The sequence below is a fragment of the Canis lupus genome, chromosome 31 (assembly GCF_003254725.2).
Source record: "Canis lupus dingo isolate Sandy chromosome 31, ASM325472v2, whole genome shotgun sequence".
Classification (NCBI taxonomy): domain Eukaryota; kingdom Metazoa; phylum Chordata; class Mammalia; order Carnivora; family Canidae; genus Canis; species Canis lupus.
Window position 1 is genome coordinate 7,870,496 of NC_064273.1, and position 22,023 is coordinate 7,892,518.

General features: G+C 38.9%; 1 protein-coding gene across 6 annotated transcripts in view; it reads left to right on the top strand.

Annotated features, from left to right (window-relative positions):
• Nucleotides 1-22,023, top strand: part of ROBO1 (roundabout guidance receptor 1) — a 1,126,854-nt gene that overhangs the window by 24,822 nt on the left and 1,080,009 nt on the right. The window lies entirely within an intron of this gene.

A 22,023-nucleotide genomic window follows, 5' to 3' on the forward strand; every position in this document is an offset into this window, starting at 1 on the left:
ACTGCAAGTTAGATATTTTGTTGGTCTAAGTTATCACCATCGCTCACTTGTGTTGCTGTAAGTCATAACCTAGTAACCGGCCTTAGGGTTTCCATTTCAGCCCCTCCCTGCTATAGTCAATTTTCTTCACAGCAGCCAGAACAATTTCTTAATAATGAAATCACGATCATATCTTAATTGAAAATTCCCATGTCTCCCCTTTGCAATTAGGATGAAATGCAAACTCCTTGCCATTTTCACTGAAACCCCAAATGACATGAGCCTCTGCTAACCCTCCAGCATCATTGCCACCATGTTTTTCTCTCATTTGCTGTATGTCAGCTTCGGTAACCTGCAGTTTGCCTGGGACACACCACAGTCACTCATGCTCCAGGCTTTGTGGTTGCTCTGACCTCTACCCAGAATACTTCTCAGATTTTCACAGGAGTGATATTTTCCCCCTACTATTTAGATCACAAAGAGAGCTTTATTTGATTTCCCTTTGTAAAGTAGCCCCCTTTTACTTAGTTCATTTTAGAGACACACACACACATGCACACACACACCAGAATGGAAACTCTATAGAAAACGTTTTCTTTGTAACTTCTTTATTTTCTTAGCTATAATATTAAATGCTCAAGGAACACTTGTTAGATAAATAAATACCTGAATGAATCTATGGGCCTTCAATTAGGAGAAATGTACATTTTTACAAAAAGTCTCATTTAAATTCACAACCGTGACTTCCTTGAGGATCTGTTCACTTTAAACTTAAGGGAAAGTAATGTGTAGGAGTTGGGTGATTTCCACAGTATAATAAAGCAGAGCAATTAATTTGAACTCAGGTCTGTCTGACTTGAACAAATGTGCTCTTTCTGCTCTATCAGGTGGCCTCCAGATTGTCTATTTCAGTAGGAATCAGCATGAATTGTAACAAGGAAGAGGAGAATTTGCATAAATATATTGGACATGTTAAGAGTAGGAGAGCCTGTGTTAAGTGAATGGAGGTCTCGGTTCTTGGATTCCCCATGAAAAGATGTATGTGAGGATCCATGCTCAAATAAAGACAGCCAGAAGGAAAATAGTGAGCACAAAACAGTTGATTAAAGCAAAAGTACACTCTCAAGGTGCGAGAAGATAAGTTCCTCAAGGTGGAACCTGGTCCCAGATTGTTTGGGCACTGAATATTATTGAGCCTTTCTGGGCTTGGAGGAGTTGTGATCTACAGGGGGCTGGCCTCTAATGGAGGTGCTTCCAGTCTTTGGGGAGAACTTCTCCTGCACATTGGGAGGGAGAGTTTTTGAACTATAAGTTTTGTACCAGAACCATCATGGCAGCCTTCTTCCATAGGGAAGGGGGCTGTACTTGCAATGCAGATGAATTATAATGAGTCCAGGGGTTACCCTGGGGCAGAAGTAGAAGAGGAGAGTGCATACTTTGCATGTATGCCTCTTGGTCTGTTACCCCTAAGGTCTTGGAACCCACAAGGTCAGAAAGTTGTACCACCAGGCTTCTATGAATCTATTTATCATTGTCCTTGCCTCTGTCATTCCCCACTGAAGGATTTGGGACTCTGCCTCAGGATATTCCTTCCATTGCTCACTTAGCTTCTACCCAACATTCCCCCCTAAAAAATTGGGACCCAAATTGTTGGGAAAAGGGGCGATGACCACTCTGGCTGTTTCAGGTTGAAGGAGGGAGTCAGAGAGTTTGGGTCCACTATTCTTGCTGAACATCAAGTGGGAGGAACTCCCAGGTGTGATGTCCATCCAGGGGTCCCATGGAGATGGAGGTGTCTTAAGTAGAGATGGTCTGGTAGCCTCAGTGTAGTACCATTTGGAGTTCTATCGCTTCTAGTCTGGAGAAAACAAATTTTGTAAGTAAATTATATAAGGGTGGTCCTGCAAGAAGAAGAGCTATTGTGGAAATTAGGGGCCCCAGAAAAGGAAATAGCCACGATAGCCAGGACCAGGTATTTTCCCAATTTGACTATCCTTGGTTAGCTTGATTATGAAGCTTCCTAGCATTTTCTAGGATGGCTTTAATATGCTGTTGTACCTGGACTCTTCGATTAACCCCCAAAATAACATTCTTCTAGCGATGCACAGGTTCCCCCACTTCTGGCTGTAAGGATATCAAGGGCCCAACAGTTCTGTAAGACCAGAGCCTCCAAGGAATCAGTTTGTGCTTGGGTATCAGAGAAGGCAATTGCAACATCCTCATTTATCTTGGCCAGGTACGTAGATTATAATAACTTTGGTGAGGGGCATGGATGCCATAGTTTCCCATGGCCCCTTCTGCAACACCGATGAGAGATGAGATTCCTAGTGTGTTTAATATTTCTCCTCCCACTAGGGGACAAGAACACCTCGGCATAGCCAGGAGGGAGTGGGAAAAGGCGTAACCTTCCCATAGGCAACATAAGAGAGGGGGAAAGATTTACTTCTGAGTTTGCCTCATATTACATCACTTAGCAGGAGTCTTGGCAGAAGGGTCTAGAGAAGGATCAGAGTAGGTGGCCGCAGTAACCTGAGGTCCTCTGGTCTCAGGGGGCAGTAGCCACCCAGTGTCCCATGTGCTAACAGGGATCCTTACTAGGACATTCTCACACTCAGTGGCCAATCCTCCTGCAGATCAGGCATTTTCCTGATCCCTCTTTCAGGACAGAGTTGGGCATTTTTGGAGTGGGCTTAGCCCTAGAGGGCCACTGCCGTGCCTCTCCTGAGCCTTGCCCTCTTCTTCCTGGCCCCAGTTCTAAATTTTTTTTTAAAATTTATTTATGATAGTCACAGAGAGAGAGAGAGAGAGAGGCAGAGACACAGGCAGAGGGAGAAGCAGGCTCCATGCACTGGGAGCCCGACGTGGGATTCGATCCCGGGTCTCCAGGATCGGGCCCTGGGCTAAAGGCAGGCGCTAAACCGCTGCGCCACCCAGGGATCCCCCTGGCCCCAGTTCTAAAAGACAGTAGTTGCTGCTGAAAGGAGTTCTTCTGTAGTGGTGCCCGGGTCTCCTGCCAGCTTCTACAGCTTCCACCTGATATCTGGACCTGATGGAGAGAGGAATTTGTCTTTTAGCATAACCTGTTCCTTAAAAGACTGCAGATCAAGGTTAGGAGAATTAGTTATAACCTCTTTGGGTGTTTTTAAAAGACGCTTGGGCTCTCATTTGGCCCCTGGCTGACGATAACCACCTTAGAGTAGCTGATGGACTTCCATCAGGTGGCTTTTAACCCTGCCTCAACATAGTTGAGAAAGTGGTCTCCTTTCCTTCGCTGTAAAAGTTTATTATAATCCCATCCCAGATCCATGAGAGGGACAGCAGTCTCTCCTATTGGGTATTTGGTATCAGAAAGGTGAAGATTATTAGCCTATGCCCTGCCTTCCTGAATAACCCTTTCCTTTTTGGTCTCTGAGTCTATCCTAAGATGATCATCACATCTTTCCAAGAGAGATAATAGGCCAAGGTCAGATCCTGGAAGGCCCCTGACGTCATGTCTGGGTTAATCAGAAGACTTTTCCAGGTCTTGTTTAGTCTGTTTACACTCTATTAAAAAGGAGGGCTTATGTGTCCAGATTCCCTGGCTACTGTGTCCAGGAGGCACAGCTGAGGGTGGGAAGCCCTGGATATGGAGACAGTGAAAGAAGAGGGTCACAGGTGGGGACAGGTGGATACAAACCAGCTGGCCTGGGAGGAGGGGCAGGGGGGCAGGAGTACAGGGTGGGGAAGGTGGCTTGGGTAGTGCCAGAGCTCTTTTAAGGTTCCTTCTCAAGGAGGGACTGAGATTCTCTTGCTAGGGGGGTTCTCTTGTTTGACAACTGCAAGGAGAGCCAAGTCAGTCTTACAGGTTTTACAGAGACCCTCCATGTTCCTCAAGTTAAAGAACACCTGGACACAGGGAATTTCAATCTATTTTCCCAGCTGTCTACAAAAGCTAGCTTAGTACCTTGTGGTTGTGGTTGTGGTTAAGCTCTCATTTAAAGGCCACACCTCTCTGCCATCCAACTTATACTGGGGCCACACAGTGTTGCAGAAGAAGATGGGACTCTTCTCTTTAAGGTCTCAGGGTTGAAGAGTAACCAGTGGGCTAGGAGGCCACCCAGGGTGGGGACTCAGGACGAATTGTAGGCCTTTACTCATCCATCGGTAAGAGACACAACTGGAGAGTTAGAGAGCTTGGTGTCCTGAGGTCTAAGCTCACAAGGTCAAAAGAGGAGGGGTACCATTCCACTTGAACTAGGAAGACTGTTGGTTAGGGCCCTACCAGTGGGTCCTCTGAGACTCAGCCTTTGGTTTTAGGCAGTCCTGAGACGGTCTCGGTGGACTCCTTTGTCCTGCATATTTTTTGTGCGTATGGCCAGTGGCCTGTGGTGATGCATGCAGGGTTGGGGTGGAGTCCCCTACTGGCCCCACCTAACCACAGATAGGCCACCTCTAAGTCACAGGTGGCCTTTTGGTTTTGGTGGAGGCCTTGGATGAGAGTTAGAGAGGCCAGACTTTCTAGTGTGGTAAAGAGAGAGGCTAGGAAAAAGCTGTGTGCCAGCATTTGCCCAACCCATCCTCCGCTTTGACCAAGTCCAGGTGGGGCTGTGGCCGGGGCCTCATAGGAAGCCCTGTGGCACTGGACACCTTGTGTGACAGGCCAGGCCAGAGGCGAGGTCAGACGGCTGGGGTGAGCGGCTGGAGAAGAAAGGACTATAGTGAAGCTGGTGCAGGCCGCAGAGGTGCAAGGAAGCTGCGGCCGGAGGCCTGGGCCGGGAAGTGAGGCCCTGGCCAACTGCTGGTCCCCGACAGTCTAAAGAGGAGGCGCAGAGTAAGGACGAGTCAAGACGCGCTGGCCGAGGCGCAGGCTCAGTGACTGGGGAGGTGAGACCACGTTCCTTGAAGGCTTCCCCCGCGGAGATTCACGGTTGGGTCCTCGCTGCAGTAGCGGCAGCCGGGGGGGTGGGTGGGGTGGGGGGGCTCAAGCCCGAGGTTGATTGGGGCGCGGTGCCCTCCGCGGGAGGCTGCCGCCAGTCCTTAGGGAAAGTCCTCCCGCAGGTGGGGGGTAGTTGTGCAGCGCAGGTCAGTGCCCAGCCCTGGGGGCCGCCGTTCTCTCCTGCACCTGTGCCTTCGGACCCCACACGCCCGACGTCTTGGGAGCCACAAGGTCAGGATATCGTGCTCCCCCTCGCCCACCCCACCCCATCCTGCTTCTCAGGTGTAACCTATTTATGAGCGTCTTTGCCTGCCGCTCGAGCCTCAGTCATCCCCGCCCAAGGACCTGGGGCTGTGCCTCGGGGTGGTCCTTCCACTGTTCATGGCCAGCTTCTACCTAACACACAAGGCTGGATGAAACTAGTAAAAAATGCGTTATTAGGGATCCCTGGGTGGCTCAGCGGTTTGGCGCCTGCCTTTGGCCCAGGGGCGATCCTGGAGACCCGGGATCGAATCCCACGTCGGGCTCCCGGTGCATGGAGCCTGCTTTTCCCTCTGCCTGTGTCTCTGCCTCTCTCTCTCTCTCTCTCTCTCTCTCTCTTTGTGACTATCATAAATAAAGAAAAAATATTTTTAAAAAATGCGTTATTAGCCTCCTGAAGCTATTGCCCTCTAGCTTATTCATCTTTGATATTTTATTTTATTTTTTTAAAAGATTTTATTTATTTATTCATGAGCTACAGAGAGAGAGAGAAAGAGAGGGAGAGACACAGGCAGAGGGAGAAGCAGGGTCCATGCAGGGAGCCTGATGTGGGACTTGATCCCGGGTCTCCAGGATCACACCCCGGGCTGCAGGTGGTGCTAAACCACTGCGCCACCAGGGCCACCTTCATCTTTGATATTTTAAATGTCTATCTAAATACTTCCAGTTACATGATTAAAAAAATCCTGGTGATGATGTAATGTGCAGCATGGTGACTATAGTTAACAATACTGTATTGTATATTTTATTTTTTAAAAGATTTTATTTATTTATTCATGAAAGAGAGAGAGAGAGAGAGAAAGAGAGAGACAGAAAGGCAGAGACACAGGCAGAGGGAGAAGCAGGGTCCATGCAGGGAGCCCGACGCGGGACTCTATCCTGTGTGTCCAGGATCACACCCTGGGCTGAAGGTGGTGCTAAATTGCTGAGCCACTCAGGCTGCCCTGTACTGTATATTTTAAAGTTGCTAAGAGAATAGATCTTAAAACATGAGACTCCTGACTCTGGGAAACAAAGGGTAGCAGAAGGGGAGGTAGGTGGGAGGATGGGGTAACTGGGTGACTGGCACTAAGGAGGGCACTTGATGGGATGAGCACTTGATTTTTTTTTTTTTTTTTTTTTTTAGTGCCTCCCTTTGGCCTAGGGTGTAATCCTAGGGTCCCGGGATCGAGTCCCACGTCCGGCTCCATGATAATAAAGTGCTTCCTTCTTCCTCTGCCTGTGTCTCTGCCTCTCTCTCTCTCTCTGTGAGTCTCTCATGAATAAATAAATAAAATCTTAAAAAAATAAAAGTTCTCAACCTAAGAAAAAATTGTAACTATGTGTGACGATGCATGTTAACTAAACTTACTGTGGGAATCATTTTGTAACATATACATATATCAAGTCATTATTTTGTATCCCTAAAACTAATATGATGGTATATGTTAATTGTATCTCAATAAAAATTTCATAAAAAAGAAATGTCTATTTGAGATAATAAAGAGCTTTCATTCACTGCTTCTCAAATTTAATATGCACACAAATTACCTAAGGATCTTGTTAAAAATACAATCTTTTTTTCAGGCAATGCAGGTGGTGTGGGGCCACCCTCTTTGCTTTTTGAGAAATAAGGGCTATCTGGGCCTTAGTCCACACATAATACACATAGTCTATTCTGTGGTGAGGAAGACCTTAGTGGAGGAAGAAGTTGTGAGGTACAACAGTGGTTTTCAAGCTTTGCTGCATTAAGAATCACCTGGGAAGCAATGAAAACTCGCTGTAACCAGGTTGCACCCAAACCAATTATATCGGTCTCCAAGGGTGTGAGGATTGCTATTTTTAAAGCTGCCTAGTTATTCCAACGTGACTGCAGAGACTTGCTAGTCTCAGCGTGGCTCACAGACCAGCAACACTGGCGTGGGAGCTTGTTAGAAAGGCGAAGTCTCCCCAGCACAGACCTGTTGAAGTAATGGTCGTATATCAACAAGACCCTAGGTGATGTGTGTATACTTTAAAATTTGAGAAGTACTGATTTACAGCAAGAGATTTGATTTCTTTCTTTTCCTTCCTTCCTTCCTTCCTTCCTTCCTTCCTTCCTTCCTTCCTTCCTTCCTTCCTTCCTTCTTTCTTTTCTCCTCCTCCTTCTCCTCCTTCTCCTCCTCCTTCTCCTCCTCCTCCTCCTTCTCCTTCTTTTTTTTTTTTTTTTTCCTTCTCCTTCTTTTAAACTAAGCTCTAGTCTCAGGTACAAGTAGGAAGGCAGGAATCCTGTGGCGCCACTCAGTACAATCTGTGAAAGAGGTTCAAGGACAGTAAAGTACTGCATTTAAATGCTCACTACATTTGCAATAGCAACTTGTGACTTTTTGCGTAATGTTTCAGTGTTGGAAAGAAGGGGGAAGTAAAATTACAGCCAGACAAATATTCAATGTAAAACAAACAATAAATGAGAGATAACCAATATAGTAAAAATTTCGTGAAGCTTAGCAAGTTGGTGGTACAGAGGGGCACTGGATTGTATGTGTTTCATGTTGTTTGTATGTTTTTTTTTTTAATGAGAGAGATGTGCATATTTCTAAACTAAGAATAAGGAGTCAGAACAAGGTCATTAAAAATAAAATAGAAGAAGGATTAAAGAAGGTGATGATAGTGGATCTGACCATAAGGTGATGAGGTAAAGTAGAGTTATGGAGTGGGGTGGCATGGGGAACCTGGAAATTAAGCAACAGGTAAGTATAGTTACAGTTTCTGTTTTCAAGGGAATTCTGCAATACCGGAAGACATGGGAAAATAGGCAGGGTACCCAAAGCAGTGTGATAAATAACATAATAGAGTTAATGCAAAGAATAGGATAGTATAGAAAAAGTCCTATACCATGATTGGGGTTGGTTAAGGAGAGTGTCCAGAAGAACTGATGTCTAAACCTATACCTGATGTGAAGTGGATGATGAGAGGAGGGATCCAGCGAGGGGAGTACAAAAGGAAATTATCTGGAGTTGAGAAGGAACAAAGTACACTCCAGGTTTTGAATCCAATACAGCCTGCTTTTAGCAAAGAGTGAGTGCTTCTGTGGGAGGGAAAGCAAGGGAAAGGAAATGCAGAAGGGGAGACGAGGTGGGTGTGGTGAAAAAGTAATCTGAAAAGAGATGAGTTTATGGAGAATTCTTCAAGGTAACCAGGTATTTGGGTGTTTCTCTTCAGGGCAAACTGAATCATATCTCCCCCCTGACAAGAACATCTTAATAGTGGTGGAAAGGAGATGTTTGTGTAAGAGAAAGTTTTTCTAAATGTAAGGTTAAAGGTTTTTCAAAATACAAGGTTAAGTTAGTGGAAATAAAATTCTATTTGAATAGGAGTTTTTCTAAATGTAGGGTTAAAGGTACAGTCTAAATGTAGACGATAAGGAGATAATTGGGTTCTTGCAGTACTTTGGGCAGATAATGAAGTGGTGGAAGCATGGGGAGATGGCGAAAATTTCAGAATTTTAGGACATAGAAACGGTAGTTCTTGCAGATTGATGGGATTGGGGATGGGGAAGAATGACACTCTGGTGTCTGAATCAAGCTGCTTCATGGAAGATGTCATTCATGGAATAGGGCACACAAATCTTTTGGTTTGTTTTTTTAATTATTTGGGGGGCTGATAAGGTGGTGCAGATGATGGTTTTGTTTTTGGAGATAATGGTGTTCAGTGGACACTAATCTGTATGGGTCTGAAGCTCATCATGGAGACATGGGAAAGAGGCACAGATTGAGAGTCGAATAGAGTGTCAGCTCTTTCTGAAACGTGAAATAAGACAGATGAGCAAAAGTGGCTATTGCACTTTTACAAATAAGGAAAAGTTCCTGACCATAGATGGAGATTTTCACTGAGCAATGAGGGAGCAGAGAAGATGGAGACGGGTTTGAATCTGTGACTGACTAATCATAAGAGTAGAAAACTTTTTAATGTGTGTAGGTGAGAATGGGGAGAGAGAGCTGAAATTTGGAAGGGTATGTATTAGTCACAGCAGAATATTTATATGAAAATCTTTCCTGATGTCTGTGTGTGTGTGTGTGTGCGCGCGCGCGCGCATGCACACGTTTGAGGACCTGCTTTGGTCCCTTTTTTGAGGAATAGTTCTATTTCCTTATCGCAGAACAACCATTTCCTTATAAGTAACAATTTTAAATAAGGAATATTGACATCTTTATTTTTGTCAATGTAATTTTGTATAATTTTTAAATATAGGTTGTATTTTATATTTGAACAGCTGATGTTGTCTCACATTTTAAATATTTGTTTTGATTTCTCTTTACTTTTTCCTAAGGGATTTCCTAAGATTAAAAATATTTTGTTTCATTGGCATATTTTCTTTCTAAGCAGTTGAACAGTTATGCTTTATACAGTATCAAAGCTGAATTTTATTAACATACACATTAGAAACCCTGTAGGCAGAAGTTGTAATTGCTCTGTCCTTTGAGTGTGGTAGGTGCTCTATCAACATTATATCCTTTCGTAACAGTTTGGAAAATTTGTACATCAATGAGCTTATAGAGCAGGCCTGGCTGATATTTAGGCCTACTGAATAGATAGTGGCTTTTATTGTTTCTTGTTTGCTTTGGTTTTTGCAAGTGGCAGGGATTACAGACTTTGCAGCCATTAGGATGCTTCAGAGTGGCAAGTGTTGGGTAATTTTATTTGCTTCACCTCTCCTTCACTTTAATACAGTGGCTTCTAACCAGGGGTCAGCATCCAGATCACCTAGTCAGGCTTTTAAAAATTTAAATACCCAGAGCTTATCCAAACTCTGAATTCCAGTTAATAGGTCTTAATGAGCCCAGGGACCTATTTTTGATGCTCTTTACAGATGATACTGATGCATATATTTTGTTGCAAAAGACAAAGATCCCTTAAAATAACATATAATTAATTGCCTTCTATCTTTCTAAGCATATGAGTGTAGAATAGCAGGAATCATAGGCATTTAAACATTGCTCATTGTCCTTCCCACACAGACTATTTAAAATATTATTTTCTTTTGTTAATATCTGATGTCACAATTTTGCTTCACAAGAGACAGAAACATTGAAAATGGAGAAATATGTAAGAGGGATATCACTGTTGTTTTAAAAGTCACCCTTATAGAGTGTTTTCTGACTATAAAATGTGGAAGAGGAAGTGACCTAACTTTGAATATAGGAAACATATATTTCCACAGTGATTACAAATCATAGTTTCAATTGCTGGTCTTTGGAAGAACAGAATGTTTGATACATGCTTCTGCCAGATGTTAGAGATTTGCTCATTTCTGTTCACTTTAAGGAAAGTGTGTTTTGAAAAATACATTCTCAGGTCAAATATATCCATCTCGTAGTTCTTCTTGGACCAATCTATATATTCCAGGTTAAATTTCCCTATTGGCCATTATTGGGGTGCAGGTGGTGGGAGTTGGGTAGTAAAACTTCCTTTGTAGATATCACAAAATGGACAAAAATGAATACCAAATTATGAGTGATCAATAATTTTGACTCTATACATCATTTTTTTTTTTTTCCACATTAGAATGAATGATTAATGGCTGACAATAGAATTGCATAGTAAGTACATGTCCATGATTTTGGCAAAGTGAGTAACCTCTATTGTTGATTCTTGATCATCACTTTTAATAGAATATTAAAACAGCAAAGATAATTGAGAAGGAGATACTCTTTATTTTTTTTTAATATTTGTTTATTTATTCAGAGAGAGAGAGAGGGGCAGAGACACAGAGGCAGAAGCAGGCTCCATGCAGGAAGCCTGACGTGGGACTCGATCCGGGGTCTCCAGGATCATGCCCTAGGCTGTAGGCGGCACTAAACTGCTGCGCCACGGGGGCTTCCCAGGAGATACTCTTTAAATCCTATCTCTCCTTCCCTCATTTAGGTGATATGAATGTAAGAAAACACCTATGTTTACATATATCCTAGAAGAGGAAGTATGAAATTTCCTGGATTATAGGAAATATAATATATAATTTCCATATTATATGATAATATGGATAGATATAGATATATATATAGCTATAGATATAGATAAGGAAGACTTCTCAGAATCATGATGGTTAGGGGAGGATACTTGACACCTACTAGGTGAAAGAAAACTGTAAACTTTGGATCAACTAGAGAATCATCTATGTGGATAATACGCAGGTGAATGCTTGTTAATTTGCTATCTAATTGTCTCTCTAATGAATTTAGCAAAGTATAACATTATGTAAAGGGTAATGGTTAGCAAGCTCTTTCATAGAGAAATCATGGGTCATAAAATATGTTTCTGGGAGGTACTGCCACTTTATTAATTTCAATCACTATAATTAAATCTACATATGCAGCAGTAAAATCTACCAAATCATCAACTGATGCATATTTAGCCCCTGGACTCAGTGACATTTAATTAGTTAGCAGACAGCCAAATGCCAACCTTTCTTTTCCTGTAGCAGACGTTTGTGCACATAGTTTCTTCTCCACAATGTCTGTCTCTCATATAATGAAACTTGACCTAATCTCAACAAGGATGCAACACAAATTGAAAAGCAAATTACAAGTAAAAATTTTGGGTCACTGAAAATGAGAAAAATACTGAGATTAAATATGGATATAAATATAAAATAGCCCTCTGAGTTTGTTCTAATTTACTGAAACAATGTTCTTGCAAGGATTGGAAGGGGTCAGGATCAAACTAATAAGACATTTTTCTCTAAGCAGGACTGTTTTTTCTCAAAGAGACGTGTACTAACAAGTCTTAATTGTGCCCTTTTATCTCATATGGGAATTTTAATTAGCTTTATAGGAATTTCCATACACTCCAATTCATGAAGAGCTCATTTGAGCCAGGAAATTGTGTGTCAGAGTATGGGCTTTGATGCTGGCCCTCACTCATAACCTCTACCTTTCTCTCAGCTACAAGTTGACTTAATCCCCTAGAGCAAGGACAAGCAGTACTGTTAGAATAACACAGTGGATGGACAGAACAGTTTGACTCTCTGATAAAAGGAAGTTGTAACAAAATAAAAGTACTGATATTTCTTTAAGAATTGGTAAAAAAAAATTGGAAATAACACATAACAATAACATAATACAGTATCAGTATTAGTATTGAAAACTAAGAGTAATATATGTATTATTCGTTAAGAATTACATTTCATCCCAGACAAAATGGACTGTGTAAGAAGTGTGATGGAAATTGGAATATATATAATCCAGAAACTGTTGTAGTTTTAATATAGCCATCATTTGATGATATATATCTTATGTACTTTAGCGTTTTATTCAGTTTGATAAATAAAAAAAAAACAGATGACAGTATTTTGTATTACTCATATAACTTATGAAGCTTTTCAGTCAGAAATAAAGGAAATCATGCCAAATTACAGTGCTTTATTGGAAGCAAACTTGCTATGTAAAGATTTTTCACCAAATGGCTTAATATAGAATATAAGAAGAAAAAATCAGTTAAATCATGATTTTTAACCACAATTTCAAGTGACTAAAATTGAGTTTTTTTTTTTTAAAAAGCCCATGCTATTGAAATTAGATAAGAGAAATGATTATATAAATATGTAGAAATTTTGTGTAAACAAATTTTACGCCAAAATGAGGAAATAGTCATATTCTAGAGGCAATATAACTTGGATATGTTTTAAAATATTAAAATTTGTCTTCTTTTTAAATACTCATAAATATTTTACCTTTTTAATGAAAATTTTCACCTTTTTTAGTCCCCCTCAGTTAATAATAAAGGCTAATATTAGGGCCTGAGAGGTTATAATGAAATTAATATAAATATGAAGATAGACGAAAATAACTTAGAATTGTCAAAGCTGTGACACTAGCTATACATGTATTCCTTATTAAGTGATAACCCAGTATTGGTATATAATCTGCTTCTGACATAGCTAAATCCTCCTAACTGTAGCTGTGATAAGCACTTGGGGTGTGATGATTCTTTTTAACTTTGAAGTTAGTGAAAGAAACACTAGTCCAGCGGTGACTCAGCAATTGTAAAATATGTGTACAACTAAAAGCATGTTATAATAAATTGATTTTTGCTTTATGGAGAAATATATTACTAATTTTTGTAGTTAATATGTGTTGTCTTTCAAAATCTGCTTTGAAAATGTGTTTTATTCTCTTTGTAATAGGATCTGTTATGACACATTAGTCATGTTAGTAGGGAGAATCATACTTAATATTTTATGTCTCTACTGAAATATGCCAAACATGGGGCCAGGCAATTTAAGGGACTAATTAATCCCCAGTGTGAAGGATTAATATATATAAGATTTTCTTTTATGAAAGAGATCTTGCAGATCTAGACGGGTTGTAGAAAATTGTCTTACCTGTATAGTTTTTTTTTTTTTTTTAATAGCAAAATGGCTGAAATCCAGCACAGATATAGAAACACTTATGGTATCATTTTACAAAGTAGGTACTTAATAAATATGTGGGTTTTGATGAATAATATTATATACTGGTTAAATTAGAATTTTAGTTGTCTAAGTGGTTCCTGGCTAAATATGAGACACTTGGGAAAATCCTGTTTAAAAACCACATCTTTGAATTGCAATTTTAGTATTATTACTTTTTGTTTGAAAATTACACAGGAACTAGTTATATTCACTTCACTGATATAATTAAAACCTCAAAACTAATATTCCACATATTTTATGTAAAAATATATCCGGAGGTAGTTGGCAATTAATGCAGCTGCAATTCCCAGCTTTTCTACCTGGTTTATTGATTGGCTTCAATTAATGTTTGCCAGCAAGTAAATTAACATAGCACCTGAGGCATAATTCTCTAGTGGATCATGGACACTGAGTTCCTCTCATCCTTGCTGGTTTAACTCCTCCTGAGCAGATTGCTAGTAGGTACGTTTTAATTCAGTCTAGACATGAACATTATCCGTGGCTTTAATGACAGGTCATTTACAGCAAACTCATGTTTCACTGCAGAGATGTCTCTTTAAGTGACATCTTATCAATGGCAATTCAATTAGTCAACCCTAAGACTATGAGATGGAGTTTACACTGTGTCACAAAGAGCCCTTTGAATTTGCATTTGAAATATTCTTATTAGTCTTCTCCCTCCTCCCCGCATATAAAACATAAGTACTCAAGTTTTAATTTTAGACATTCCTTGTATGGATTTTACTCCCTGTGTATCCATCATTCTCATGGGATTAGATATCTGTCCTTTGCAAGAAATATGAGCACAGATATATTTGACTTAATTAAAAACACCATCAAAGCCTTGATGTTGGCGAATAGAAGGGAACATTGTGAAAGGCCATTTTTTTTCAGACATAATATCAACAAACTAAAGGCAAAATACATAAGAACAGTAAGATACTAAATTCGTGTATAATGAAATTGGTTTATCATTTCTTATTTAGAGAAAGTTTAGAACTTGGGCTATGCCATAATCATAGTGGACTAATGTACAAGCTGGGCTTTTTTCATCTTTTAATATTGAGCACTCATTAAAATCCTAATATATGTCAGTCATTATAATATACATTAGAATCTGTATATGTCATTACAAAAAGATACTTTGGGGGAAGATGGTTTGATTAAAAAATATTATTTAAGTCTGATCCTGAGGGCAGAGGGTCAGGAATGTTCCAGTGTTGCAGGTTTTGTTGGAGAAAAATAGACCATGTGGAAGGTCGGGGAGGGGGGAGCAAGTGTAGCTGAAGAAGTATGGGATTAGCAACCAGAACATCCTTTCACAACTGGTGTCCCAGGAGAGATTTAAGTCCAAATGCCTTAAGGCACCCCTTGTCTATAATGAATTAACTTCTCTCTTAGAATGGCAATTGTGCAATGCTTATGTACCATCTGCAGAATTGATAAAATAGTCATTCACATCACATATTGTGCTCTGAAATTCAGATGAGGACCCAGTTGAGAAAGGCTGCCAGATTCTTGTTTTAGTTCAGCCTTCTATTCCTGAGTTGATTACATGAGATTCTCTTAAAGTTCCAGAGTTGTAAGTTGAGATCAAATAGTGCTAGGTATGATAATTTTTTTTTTTAATTTGCAAAACAGGTATCTCTATGTAAGCTCAAGTGTATTAAGTGAGCAGTGCTGCAAAGGAGACTCAGTCTGTCCTGAGACATGAACAAAAACTACATACGTTTACTATCAGTTAAATGTCCTACATTTTAAGCAAGTGTCAGTAAGGATGCTCTTAACCATAGTTTACAGAAGACCCATATAAAATTAGCTTAATTGTGCCACATAAAAGACCGGTGGCAGGGTAATTCTAGGATGATTTAATTTAGTTACATTATAACATCACATCAGAAGTATCACATTAATCTTTTTTCTACCACTCTTAAGATGGCAATAGCTCTCTTTCTGGTTGCATGATAGCTGTATCACCTGCGGACGTAAGTAAGAAGAGAGTATTTCTTCCACTGTATCTTTTTCATTGTAATGGCAAACCATTTCTGTAAACTCTCTGGTAGACTTATGCTCAGTTTACATTGGCAAGGCCTGGGCCATATACCCATGATTTGTCACTGGCAAGGAAAAACAGTCTACGATGTGATTATTTTGGGTTAATAGTGGTTCAACTCCAGGGTGCTAGAAAAGGAATTATCTTTCTAGAGTTTATGAGGTAATGATAAAGCAAAATTAGAATATGGGATAGCAAGGAAGGAGGGTAAAGATTGACATCAAAAGGGTTCTACTAACTCAGTGTTGGATGGTAGAAATACTCTAGGTTTTAGAACAATCTCAGGAAATGTAAAGGTAAATAAAGTCTAGTGAAGTGTATTTTTATCTACTGATGGATCCCAAAACTTAGTGGCTGAAAACACATTTATTTGACTCACTCTCTGAGGATCAGGGATTCAGGCTGACTTAGTTGGTCTTTGGTTTCTTGGTCTCTTCTCAGGCTGCAATCAAGTTGTCTGCTGGCACTGAGGTCTTATCTGAAACCTCAATTTCTAAGCCAATTCACATGGTTTTTGACAGGTATGTTGGACTGAGGGCCTTAGTTTCTCATTGGCTGTAATTAGAGGCTACACTAATATATAGGTCCCCTAACATGGCTGATTGCCTCACTAGGTATATAAGCCAAGAAGGCAATAAAAAGAACTGCTGGCAAGATACAAGTCCCAATCTTTTGTAACCTGGTCACAGATACGCCATCACCTCAGCCTGTCATATTTAGTTGATTGGAAGCAAGTTATTCAAGGGGAAGGAATTACACAAGCTCATGAACACCAGGTGGCAGTGATTATTGGAGGCCATTTCAGATACTGCATGCTGTAGGTGGAAACAGATAATAGTTCAGAAGTACAGAAATACAAGACCTATTAAATATACTTAAAGTAAAATGAGTTTTGGCTCTCTTGATTGCCTGTAGTTCAGTCTATTAACTGTGCAAATAAAATAAAAACTTTAAAGGGATTTTTCATAGTTCAAAGGTTCTTTGCCCTAACTAGAGTCAAGAAGGTGAAATAAAAGAATTGTTAAATATTGATATAAAAAGCATAGAGATCTGGAATTAAGCTTTAAAAATAGTATCAAATGTTAGTGATATGCATAAAAAGCCAAACAAATGAGAATTGTAAAAGATGACCATAGATCTAGAACAATTAACATTTTAAACCAAGATCCTTTATTAATACAATTCATTAGGATAACATAGACATTACTAGAGAGATCTTATTAAAATACTTTTAATCTATAAAAGGTAGTTCAATGCTTTGCTTCTGTACATCTGTTACTATTAAAGTATTTTAAATAATATTTCCCATATAATAATTGATTTCTTAACTGAATTTGGTTCATACTACCATATAGCTAGTATAAAAAGGTTAAACTTCAATTTCTGTCGTGAAAAATAAACTTTTGGGAAAAAAACTTAAAAAGTAATTTTAAGTTGTAATTACATTTCGTATTACTGAGAACAGTTTTCCTTTGATTTTTGCTGTGTAAAATAAAATTGTTCTTCATGTGATCTTGATGGAATATTGCTACCATACAGAGATGCCAAAGTTTCAAAATATCTAAAACAATGAGGCTCAATATGACTATTATATTATCTAAATATGAAATCCATGAAGTATTAAAGCATGTGTACTCGACAGTAGGTCCAATTCCCTTAAGAAAGTTGGAAAGACTGATTTTTAGCAAAGGGAGACTAATTACATTCGCCTAGAAATTTATCTTAAGGATCTGGTAAGTATTATCATATGCATTTGGTCGTCTGTTGCCTAAAAAATATTGTCATTTTGTTTTGCTATTTCAGGATTCTTTTTTTTTTGTAATTGAAGTGAATTTGATTAAAGCCCAGTCTCGAGGGAGCATCAGCTCACATTTCAAAACCATCATATAATTCAGCAGAAATGTGGCAGAGTTCATAGACTATGCCTCGGGACCAAGAGTTAGCATGGAAAATAACTTCACCTTTGATCCCAAGGGAAAGAAGGATGCCTTTAAGGGAAAGAAGGATGCCTTTAGGTCATAAATAAGGGCATCTCATAACACATTCCATTGTTTAATCCCTATATGTCTCATCATTGCCAGGAGAATGGTGGGGGTCAGGTATTAGTGTAGAATGGCCTTTCTTTTGAATAGGAAAACTAATAATACTAATCACATTTCCCCCCAAATAGCTATGGATGGTGGTTAAAAGTATTAAACATTATCCATCAAGTATCACTGTCTTTTAAGAATAAATTAATTATGTGTCAAATGCAGTGTCGTGCTCAGTACCCATGATGATTATAAACAGAGCTGCGGGCACTTGTTCTCCAGACTCAGGGCATAGGTGACCTTTACAGGCATCCGTGGTAATCCAGATCATTGACTGTGCTGCATGTATATTCACTTGTATATGCTGTTTTTCAAGCACTGCGGTAACTATATTAGCCATCAAAAATGCTATGTGACAAAAGACAGCGGAAATGAAAAGATAAAATGATGGGTAGAAAAGGAGATCACACATACTTAATGATAAAAAAAAATCACCTGCTGGTTAAATGACTGCAGTATGTTTGTTAATATTGCTTCTGAAAATTATAGGAGATGATCTCTGACCAAGTAGATTCAGGGCTTTCAGTATACAGCAGGAGTTTTTTCTGAAGATGGTGATAATTAACTTGAATGACCAGCCACTCAAAGAAGCAAAATGTTGGCTAAAAGCAATGGTTGGCAATTGAACCAATGATGTCTCCATTAATGCCTGTGGAACTCAAGAGAAAATCGCTAGGAAAATTTATTTAGTAAAACCCTTTTGTGCAAGAGACATCATTGCTTTTAGCTCTGCATTGTGTGTGGTCAATTGGAAATGAAACATTTAATAAAATGGTAGTTCAGAAACTTGGAAATTGGGGGAAGATAGAAGAGAATGAATTGAATTCTTTGACAACAAAATTAGATTTTGGAAAAGGCATGGAAGCCAATTTATTTTGCAGTTCTCCCTTAGATATTTGAGCTTCTGATATATATATGAATAGGTGAGCTGAATCTTTCATTGGTAGCTTTTAACATTTTAAATTAGTTTTCCAAAGATGTCATATTCTCTAGGTTCTTTGAAATAGTCTGTAATGTTACTTTATAAAAAGCTTCCTGTAGTTCACCATCCTTTTTTTTTTTGTAGTTCACCATCCTAATGAATAATAATAGAAAAATAAGTTTCTTTTCTTGCCCATTGATTTAATCTTGTCTTGAAAAAATTTTCTTTTCTGTAAAGATTATCAATTTATAGGTGTTTGTAAAGGTTATAGAAAGAACATTATAATCACTGTTGTTGACTAACAGTCTATTTTCAATTCAATCTTAAACTAGCTTTACCTTGATAAATTTTCTTGGCAGTGGGCTTTAATTTTCATATTTTTAAACGATGGGAATTCTGTGAAAAGTTCCACCCCTCCCCTTCCAATACACATGGAAATTATTGATGGTTCATTTTGTTATTTTTCCCTGGGAACCTGATCTAGTCTTCAAATCCTTAACATATGTTTCCAGGTTTATACCACTAATCAGATTCAGCATTCAAAATGAACTGTATTTGTCATTGGGTGTATAAACTGTGTAGGGAAAGAAAGGTTAAATGTGGGGAATAGTGGTGAAGATACTGTGTCATTTAATATTTTCAGGGATATATTTTAGTAAAATTTGAAAGTGGGCTTGGAAAAAAGCATAGATGCATGGTAACGATAGGAATTTTTGTTATTAAGTTTGGTGACAATAATATGCCAACCTGCAACTTTTGATACTTGCCTATTTTTAAAATTAATATTTGAATTGCTGATCAATTAAATATTCCTTAGCTTTTGAGGAGGAATTCATCATTAGAGATTGTTTTTAGGTTTCTTTAAAATCATAAACACTAGTCTCATAGTTTTCTTCAAATTTCAATCAGCTCTACTGCAATTATTTTGTTATTTAAGAAAACAATGCTTATTAATAAGAGTAGTTCTCTTCAAATTATGGCATCACAAAGTAATGGTTTAGGGTAGGCATTCTTAATTTGGAGTCCCCAGTCATGCTTCAAATTCAAGAGAATCCGTAAACTTAAGTAAGGGAAAAAAGGTTGATCTTTATTTCTACAAAGTTCTAACTAAATTTTTCATTTCCTTCATTATTTATGTGAACAATAATCCAGAAAACTGTATGGCAGTATTGGTGACTTTAGCTTTAACGGAAATCCTCAATATTTCTAAAGAACACTGTAGATGTAATCAAAATCCAGAATATACTCTATGCTCACCACTGATTGAAAATCACGGAGTCATTAGCCACTGCATGATCTTGTTACTTAATGCGTTCAGAGAAACATTTCTCCAGTTATGTATGGCTGTCTAATAAATCACCCAAGAGCTTAGTAGCTTAAAACAAACTGCTCAATTCAGTAGTTTGACAGAACTGAGTGGTTCTGGGGGTATCTCATGAGGTCCCAGTCAGATGTGAGCTGGGACCCCAGGTACCTGAGGGCTCACGTGGACTGCTTGTTCAAGGTGACTCACTGTCAGAATGACAGTTAATATTGGCAACAGGTGGCTTGTCTGGGGCTGACAACCAGAGCACCTACATATAGTTTCTCTCTGCCCTACATATAGTTTCTCTCTGCCCTGTGGTCACTAAGCTCTGAGAGGGAGTGTTCCAAGAAATCCCTGGCTTCACAAGAAAAAGGCAAAAGCTACAAAGCTCTGCATGACCTGACATTATTTTCACCAGGCTGGATTCAACATGAGAGGAGTCCGTATGAGGCTGTGAATATTGGAAAGTCTGATTCATTGAGGGCCTTCTTTGCAGAATAGCTAGTACCGATCATATTAGTATAACATAGTTTTTTTTAAGATTTATTTTTTTATTTTAGAGAGAGGAAGAGGGGTGAGGAAGGGGCAGAAGGAGAGGGAGAGAGAACAAGAGAACCAGGCTCCCTGCTGATGGCAGAGCCCACCTCCAGGTTCAATCCCATGACCCGGTCATGACCTGAGCTGAAACCAAGATCAGTTGCCCAACCGACTGAGCCACCCAGGCACCCCTGACATAACACAATTTTAAAAAATATTTGGAAAACCGTATTTTGATCTACTTTTCTTCACAATGTTATTTCTGAAGAATACACATTTATAAACTTTATTCTAAGAAGGGCCCCCAGTCTACCCAGTCACTGAAGGGTCTCTCCTCTCCTCCAAATATGAAGAAACCCTGATTTAGCAGCAATATATTGTAATAGCACAATGGTGATTTTTTCTGAGATACACATCAGAAAAGCTCATATAAAAATAATTTTAGGGCCACCTGAGTGGCTTAGTGGTTGAGTGTGCATTCAGCTCAGGTTGTGATCCGAGAGTGCTGGGATCAAGTTCTGTATCACGCTTCCCACAGGGAACCTGCTTCTCCCTCTGCCTGTCTCTACCTCTCTTTCTGTGTCTCTCATGAATAAATAAAAATAAAAAAATTTAAAATAATAATAATTTCAGTAATTTTTGACATACCACAGAAGTATGTATATATTTTACTCTATATAAACTTATTGAAAACATAATTTGTATAAGGCATTTGGCAAATGTTAATTATGCTGCTGTTTTCCCTTTTGAAAGAACCGTACAAGTTCTTAGCATTAGAATTGATGCATTTTTTTGTCTCTCCACATGATTTCATGTGTTTTTGTAATATGATATGAAAGCTACATAACCTCAAAACTTCATATTTCCTTTATTAGTTTGGCTGCCAGAAAGGTTAGAACTAAATTTTGTGGTTGACTGCAGTACCATTTCCCCATTTATGATGGATAATGCTTCTGTTTTAGCATTATATGAAGACTGTCATACTTACATATTTTTTATAGAAAGCTTATTCCTTCATGGAAGTTTTATTATTGAAGGTTGCATTAATAAAAACAGACTGTCTTTTGACATTTATTGCATGACCTAAATATTTCAGAAAACTTTTTTTCTGAATCAGAGAGATTTAATCATTGTAGTCTATTATGTCAAGGGTACATCATTTAACTTTACTTTTCCCAAAATAGTTTTCATAAAAAATAAACATTTAATAAAATGTAGCTAAATTGATGTCATTGATATAGTAGGCTGCTTAGGCATAGTTATGCATGTGCATAATTCTCATTAAAAGGAAGCAGAATTTTTCTACCTAGCTTTTATCATGTTGCCCCAACTAAGTCATTTTACAAGAGTTCCTTAGAACTCTACTTAAATTCTTAAAGAAGCCCGTAAATCATCTCTTTTGACTATTCTTGCCAAAAACCATTCCGAACCTGCCATTGAGTGTAAATAATGTCTTTATTTTCTACATACATTCAGCAAGACCCTCTTATTTATGCTTGCTGCAGTAGCTATCAATATTTTTCCTTGTGCAGATACCTTCTGCTTCAGCATTT